An 8,440-nucleotide genomic window follows, 5' to 3' on the forward strand; every position below is an offset into this window, starting at 1 on the left:
CATTTTGAAAATAACAGCACTAAGTTGCATTGAATTCATTAAATAACTGACAATTCTAAAAACAAACTTCCCTCCTCCCCGCAGATCATAGATTTGGAGTTGAAAAGGACCTTAAACACTCACTTAGTTCAATCATTTCCATTTTACAGATAATGGCACTGAAGCCTACAGAGGTAAAGGGATATGGCCAAATTAACATAAGAAGTCAGTTGTAGAAGCAGAATTCGAACTGACATCCTCTGACTCCAATAAGAGAAACTAAAGAGAGATAGAGACAGAGAGAGAGAAACAGGGAGAATCCTGCCTCCCCCTTCCACACACACTTAGAGTGTGTTCAGAATTCCTAAGGCACCTAATGAACTGGGTTGGATTCCCAAACTTCTGGTCCTGAGTTCATGATCTATCTTATCTCAGAACAGTAGACAATAAGTGGATGTCCCTTATTTAAGTAAAGTTAGAAGAAGAAGAAGAAGAAGAAGAAGAAGAAGAAGAAGAAGAAGAAGAAGAAGAAGAAGAAAGAGAGAGACAGAGAGAGAGAGAGAGAGAGAGAGAGAGAGAGAGAGAGAGAGAGAGAGAGAGAGAGAGAGAGAGATAATCATCTCCCTTCCCAGAATTCTAAGGCACAGGTTTTTTATTTGAGTGCTACTGGTTTGATGTGTCTGTGTTTAAGAGCTCACTGAAATGAGCTTTCAAACTTCACAGCTTAGAAGCAGGTCAGTTGGGTTCCTTGGGTGCATCTATTACCTGGGCTAGAGACAGCTGCACCTACTTTGGTTTCTCTGGCACATTCCTGCAAGAGAACGGGAGTCTTTCATTCAGTACCTGTTGGCAGATACCTCATAGGACTGAAAGGTAAGTGCTTGCTTCAAAACTAAGTGATAAAGATTCTTTGCTTCTCTTACTTTAAAATGTTTTTTTAAACTCATGAATTGACCAGAATCACAGTTCAGGATTCAACTTGATATCCCCAAAAACAAAAAGAAATATCTGTCCTCATACACTCATTAGGTCACTTGGCAATTTGTGTTTCATAAAGCAGATATAATGAGCCCTGAAAAAAAAAGAAGGGAATTGAATGAAGTCTGTGACTGAACCTGAATTTGTGGGGTGATGGTAGAAACCTATCTTGAGTGGACACCCAGAAATCTGTAGAGAGGACAGTTTGTTTGAGTTGAAAAAGCTGGGTCAAACTTAGAACAGTAGGGAAGGGAGGTTTTGAAGTCACATGGATTTACTGGAAGCTTCAAAATGATTAAAGGAAAAAATCAGAAAAAAAGTCTGGTTTCTTTCAGTTTAAACAATTTCTAATTCCATTTTCTTAGGGAGTTGGTGAATCTCAGCTGGAGAATGCTGATTTCTGTTTACTGGAAACAGACATTTGGTCACCTTTATAATCACAAAGCTACTCACTTAAAATATCTGTGTACTCCATATTTAAAAAAATATATATATATCTTATTCATAGGATCTTATAAGAACATTAAAGAATTAAAAAAAACCTCTAAAATTTCAGTTATTACTCCAAATCAGCCAAAATTTTGTAAAAACTAAACAGCTCCTTGAACAAGATCCATGAAATATACAAGTAAATTGACAGTTCACTTAAAGCTAAAAAAAAAAGATATAGTCATATATAACAGAAGATGTGCTGAGGAATGACAAACTAAACCTATGTTGAAGAACATTTATATCATGCTTTTAGATGATATTAATTTTCTAGTCAATCCCTTTTAGAATATCCAATCTTTGAGGTAGATTTTTTTCCAGGAAAGAAAGGGGGAAGGTCAGAATCATAGTTCTCATAAAATAATTAAAATTAAGAAAAAAAAGAATTATAGTTCTCACTAACATTCTTCCCAGAACTTCTTGTCTTTGTCACTTGGCCCAAACCCTTTGGAGATACCCATACTCATTTCTGCTTTTCCCTCTAACTGAATACTTATTCTTTGGAGCACTGGATTTTACACATTTGTTTTGCTTGGGATTCAGAAATGTTGTCTCATTGGCTTAGGCGACATCTGCTACAGAAATTCTCTCTCTTCATGAAGACCAGAAATTCTTTTTTTTAATGTATAGTCTTAGTTGCCCAAGTATGGAGAGCTTAAGAAAATTATTGACTGTCATAATATAGCTAGTCAGAGCTTGACGGATCAGAACTGGAATCTAGGTCTCTTGTATGCTAAAGCTTACCTGGAAATAGTTAACTTGGATTAAATGCAGCTATTAAAATATTCTTTGATTGTACAATCAATCTATGACTTACGCCTGTCCTCTTTGTATAAAATAATTATCAGGGTTGCTCCTTCTCCTGCCATCAAAATTCCATAAAGGTGCAATTTTTTGGAAATCATTATTTTTCATGTGATCTAGAAACCTACCAAGACTCAGACATTTTGGGAGGTGAATACTAAATATCTGAGAATGATGAAAGAAAAAACAACTTCCTAACAGTGAAATAACTCAAAATGGAATGAGCTGCTTTGTGTGTGGGGGTTTCCCCTAACTAATGAGCAAAAGCTGGGTGACCACTGGCTGGGGTTGTTTTAGAAGGGACTCTTGCAAAGAATTCTTATTTAAAGTTACAAATAGGACCCTATGGTTCCTGAGCTGTCTTGAGATAACTTGAACATGCCATCCCACGTATTACTGACAAATGTTCTTCTTGGTAGTTAAGAGATGAGCACCATGTTCCACACTTGTACAGTCAGACTCAGATACCACAAAACAAAGCAAAAACCACACAAACCCCAAACTTTTTCAGCATTTTAAGGGTTTAGGCAAAATAATTTTTCCATAAGAAGGAATGCCAAGTATGTCCATCAATTATTACATCTTAGGAGTTTTTAAAAACTTATGCTCTTTATTCATCTATAGGCTCTTTCATATGCACTTAAAATTCCAACTTGATCAACCAGTATTTTATTAAGTACCCACTGTGTGTCAGATATGGAGCTAGGCACAAGGATACAGAGTTGAAAATGAAACTGTCCCTGAACCTTAAAAAGCTCAATATTGTCTCTAGGAGACAATATGTATATAAATTAGCATATATGACACATATAAAATTAATGCAAAATTGGAGCAAACCCTAATGGTCCTCTAGCCCTATCCCTTCATTTCATAGAGAGAATCCATATATGGAAAGTCACTTTCACAAAGTCACATGACTAATGAGACTTGGAGCCAGGTCCAGTACTTAAGTTTCCTTCCCCAGCCCCTCTTCATTTATCTTTCATTATAGCAGTGTAATTAAGGTGATGTGTGCATGTATAAAAACCTCTGATTCCAAGTGGGTTTACGTGAAGAGACTTAAATCTCTGTTCCCTGTAATTGCTAATGATTACCTGGCATTTGGAGAGTACTCCCCCTAATTTCTCCATCAGGTTGTCTAGGGCTTGGTGCTTCCTGAGAGCACTATTAGAATAAAGCTGCCCAAAATAAAGTTTTCTAGCAATAAAAGGGGAAGAAAAACCCTTACCATTCAAACTGAGTGGAGATTTCCTGGCTTCCCACTCCATTTGCCCTTCATAATGGTCTAACCCCCCCATAGAAAATAAGTAACATGAAATTCCCCCTAAAAGACTAATGAGGTGCCAACCTTTTTGTGCTTGTTTAGAATTAGGAAAAAACAATGAAAAGATTCCTCTGTACTGAAAAATTCAAGACTCAGAATCCTCGCTCTACCTCTGTGCTCCTCCTCTGATTTACCCTCCCCTTTCTCTCTGAATTGTGGGGAGTTTCTCACATTTTCTGTGATTCTATCCTGTCACCCATTCCCATTTTTGTCTTAAGTGTACACCATATGGACCTACTAGCAGGCAGTCACAGGAAGAAGCAGAGGTCAAAAAGGAAAAAAAAAAAACAAATAAACTGTTCTCTCTGTTTTTACTTCCATTCTTCTGCACCTCCACCCTTTCCTCTAGTATCCTGTCTCCCCACCTGTAGTTGTGTAGAACTGGGCAGCAGGTGGACTGGAGAACACACATGGGAGACCAGTGGCCAAAATCTTGAGAAAGCTTTAACATAGCTAAGGCAAATCAAGAGACCAAAGGAAAGGAACTAGAGTGAAGGAGGTAAAATTAAAAAAAATTCATCTTTAGGACCCCATGATCTGAGTCTTTGGAGCTCCCAGCATATCTGAGTTTTTATGAGCTATGGGTTAACTAAATCTAAATTCAAAATGAGTACATCAGTAGCCAGGGATGAACATGGAGCAGAATGAAGCCCCGTAGACACTTGTTTTGTATTCGAGAAAATGGTTATAACCATTTAGAAGCTAGTGGGGTACAGTGACTTACAAAACTTACTTTTCACACTACCTATGTGACCTAGGATAAGTCAAAAAAAAAAAAAACTCTCTGAGCTTCAGTTTCCTTATCCATAAAATGAGGTCTCTGAGGTTCTTTTCAACACTAAATTTTTGCTATCAAATGGGTTCCATTCTACTTTTGTCTCTTACTACCTGTGACTTTGATTAAAATCACTTAATCTCTCCAGATCTTAGTTTCTTCTGTAAAAATGGGGGAGGGGGTCGGATTAAATAGCCTGTGAGCTCCCTTCAACCTCTAGCTCTATAGTCCTCTACTTTAGAATGGGAGTTTTGAAGTCATCCAGTCTGATCCCCTTTGTGGTACAGACAGGGGGGTCTGATGCTTCAAAAAGCCAAAACAAGCAAACAGAAACCCTCCCAAACAAAAACCCTGCCCAGGGCTGCCTAGGTAGTATGTGACAGTTGTCTTATGTATTCACCAAATCTGAGTCATAGTTTCCTCATCTGTCAAATGAGAGGGTTGGACAGGAAGACCTTAAAGTCATTTCTAACTCTAATTCCACAAGAAGATAAGCTCCCTGAGGGCAGGACTATTGGAATACTTAGGTATTTGTGTCCCAAGTACCTAGCATAGCACAGGTTCGGCCATGAAAAAGAGAAGAAAAACTAGCTGGGCAGAGATCCACTTGTGCAATATGGTTAACTCAGAGAGTATCTATCTACCTTCTTATCAAATGTTGCTTGAAAAGAATTAACCATTGAGTACAAGAACCTTACAAGCCTGATATATCACTCTCAGACATTCATAGCATAGCTCTTTCCCTTTTCTTTTCCTGGGAGGAAAACTAAAGGATTATGGGAAATTGCAGAATATCTGATTCTTTTGGAGATGGGAGTGGAGGGTTGGTGCTAACTCTTCACCATTTGAAATCTATGGCAGAAAGGCTGCATGAAGGGCTGGTGAAGACCCCTTTTCCCCTACTCCCATTGAAAGTTTAAAGTAAGAAGCAGTAGAAACAAAGAAGCCAAGTCATTATTGGGGTTTCATTAAAAAAGCAAAAAAAAAAAAAAAATGCCCAGGAAGAAACAGACACCAAAATTATCAGACAGATGAGGTGGGACTTTTTTGTGATGCTGAATTATAATGATTGTAACAATGATGACAAACTGAAGGTATTGAAGGGTCCTCAACAGCTCTCTAGTTCATCCTAAGAACCTAGAAGCCCATCTATAGAACATTTCTGAAAACTGGCCTGGATGACCTTCGTCCAAAGACAAAGTGAAGAGGAGAAAACTTGTTCAAAGAAATGAAACTTTTAATAGTTAATGTTGGGGTGGGAAAGATAGGTGGAGGAATTTTGTTTAATGCAAGCAGTTATATTAGGTACTAGTGAAACAAAGAAAAAAAATCCAAGCCAAATCCCAAACCAACACAACAGCATCTGCCCTTAATGGGCTTCCATTTCACCAGAATCCTCATCATTACATTTCACATGATGAGCAGTGCATCTTCCTCGAGTTTCAGAAAGATCAGAAAAGCATTGTGGTATACACAGAAGTGAGGCAGTTAGGTTGCCTCTGTCTCTCATGCCAGACTTTCCTTATTGCTCAGATGAAATGAGATGTAGGTTATTTTTTAAAGGACAAGTTCCTTTGAAATTAAATTCAACAAGTGCCTTAAATTTATTAAGCTACCACTGTATGCTAGGTTCTTGTTACTTGGGCAAACATGAATAGTGTTTTCCCTTAGGTAGATGAATGTGGACTTTGACCAGCATAAGCTCTGTGAAGGTTGAAATAACTCCCCTGGGTTGAGAGATATGGTCTCCAAAATTGAACTTGGAGCCAACTAGGGGTCCATGACTTGATCCTAAGGGATATAGGATCAACCAATCAGAAGGTAGGAAGATGAGTTTCACCCTGATCTCTCTCTAATACTAACCAATTTGGGGATATGTCTCCAACACAACTTTGTGTATCCTTATTCCTTAACACCCTCTCACTGGTTCTCTATATCATGGGATATAGGCATTCAAGACAGTGCTAGTCTAAGTACCACCTGTAGGGGTGAGTAGATAGGTGAGAGTCATTGGGAAAGTTCCTCTTCCCTTTTCATGATTCAGCATACTTACACAATAGAAAAGAAAATGGCAGATTACTCCATTATCTTTGTCAAGAAAAACTCAGTTAAAGTGAAGTCCATGGGTAAGAGTAAGAGTAAGACAAAATTTAATGATCAAACAGTGGTATGTCTATAATAAGTAAATATAGAAGTAGCTAACGAGTTCAAAAGATGGATTATTAGACTTGAAGTCAGAAAAAAATCTGAGTTTAAATCTTGCTTCAGATTCTTACTAACTAAGGGATGCAGGCAAATAACTTCATCTCTATTTGCCTGTTTCCTCATCTATAAAAAAAAACAATAGCACCTGAGGGTAAACTTAGATAATGAAAATATTTCACTAACATCAAAATGCTATGTAAATGTTTGTTATTATTATATATACAGAGTGGTGCTATATGCTCAAAAATTTACATATAGGTATGTGATTTTTTTTTTTAAACCACTGGTGTAGAAAACCATGGTCAGTTCTCCAAGGTCAGAAGTACTCTTCTCATCATATGATATAATGAGATTTCACATAAAGTCAAGCATAGAATCCATAGAAAATTTCAGGGGAAAATCTCACACCTCAGGTGGGCACAGAGAGGTAATATGTTACAGCGAATAAAATGCTAGATTTGGAGTCCCAGAAAATCTTATCTGCAGCGTATATTTGCTACGTGACTAGGTGAGTCCCTTCACTTCTCAGCAGCTCAGATAACCATTCTTTATAGTCAGCTGCAGAACGTTAATGCTCTGCATTAATTTAGGGCACAACCCTATTGAGATTTCCTGATGTCAGGGAAATCAGGGGGACAACCACCTATCTACCCAAAGAATCCAACAAGAATAAAACCTGATGAATAGTGAATTCTAACTTGCTCAGAAAAGTTTGACTTGCCTTTAAAGACTATGCTTCAGCTTTCCAAGGATCTGGGATTGCATTGTCCTGGGTGCAAATTTCACTGAAGCTATCTGCCACTGCAGAGTACTGTGAAGATGCTTGGGAATCCTGCTATAGGAGATCTGCCTGCAGAGACTGGATGGCCACCCGAATGTTTCTGGTGGGATTCTGGCCCTAGAAATAGATGAGATGACCTCTGAAGGCTAACCCAATTCTGCAATTTCATGATTGTATGGAATATGCAAAAATTACTGCTATAACAGAAAATTACAATGAACTTGACGATCCCTTTCTTCACAGATGTTATAATAACTGTTGGTATGGTTCAAGTAGAATTACCAGAATACAGAGCAGTTCAGATGACTGAGCTATGGCCCACTCAAAGGGTCATGGTGGTGGGGATGGAGTGAAGGAGCACCCTTTAACACTGCACCCACACATACTTCTAAAAATTATGACCTATGTGACCTCTGACAAGGTACTTAAACATCTCTAGGCTTCATTTTCCTCTCAAAAATGAGAGAAGACTTGGGCTAAATGGCCTTGGAGAAACCTCCCATGTTTATATCTCTATGACGTTATCATCTCTAAAATGCCCCCACCCCCAACTGTGGATGAGATTCTCTGTTCTCTTTCAGTGACCTTATCAACTGAAATGCCTTGAATTATCCCTATGGCGATAACTCCCTAGAGCTATATTTCCAGTCTCTTTCCAGAGCTCTGCTTCTGAATATTAAATTATCTACTCAGCATATATGTTACCTATTGGATGTTTTGAACTAGATGTCTTATAGGCCTCTCAAACTCAAAATGGTCAACGTGGAACTCGTTATCTCCAATATCCACTGACCCCTAGGTTCACTGCTATTATACTCAGCCAGATCTATGACTTTGGTGCCATCCTCGACTACTCACCATGGCTTCCCTAATTTATCTAATCAGTGTCCAGATGCTTCAATCTCTCCACTCTCTAAGTCGTAAAGCACATTTTCCTGAAGAATATATTAGATCGTGCCCTTTCTACTCTATTCACCCCAGTTTCAAGGACCAACTCTAAACTCTTTCATTTGACACTGAAAGTCCTTCACAACCTAGCCTTAACATCTATCCTTCCATCTGGGTTTTACATTAATACCTCCCTCTCTCCCCCAATCCCCAGACA

At 38.3% G+C, this 8,440-nt stretch overlaps 1 protein-coding gene across 1 annotated transcript in view; it reads right to left on the bottom strand.

Moving 5' to 3' along the window:
* Nucleotides 1–8,440, bottom strand: part of ANO3 (anoctamin 3) — a 229,858-nt gene that overhangs the window by 72,326 nt on the left and 149,092 nt on the right. The gene's annotated exons all lie outside the window — the stretch shown is intronic.

This window comes from Notamacropus eugenii, chromosome 6 (assembly GCF_028372415.1).
Source record: "Notamacropus eugenii isolate mMacEug1 chromosome 6, mMacEug1.pri_v2, whole genome shotgun sequence".
Lineage (NCBI taxonomy): Eukaryota > Metazoa > Chordata > Mammalia > Diprotodontia > Macropodidae > Notamacropus > Notamacropus eugenii.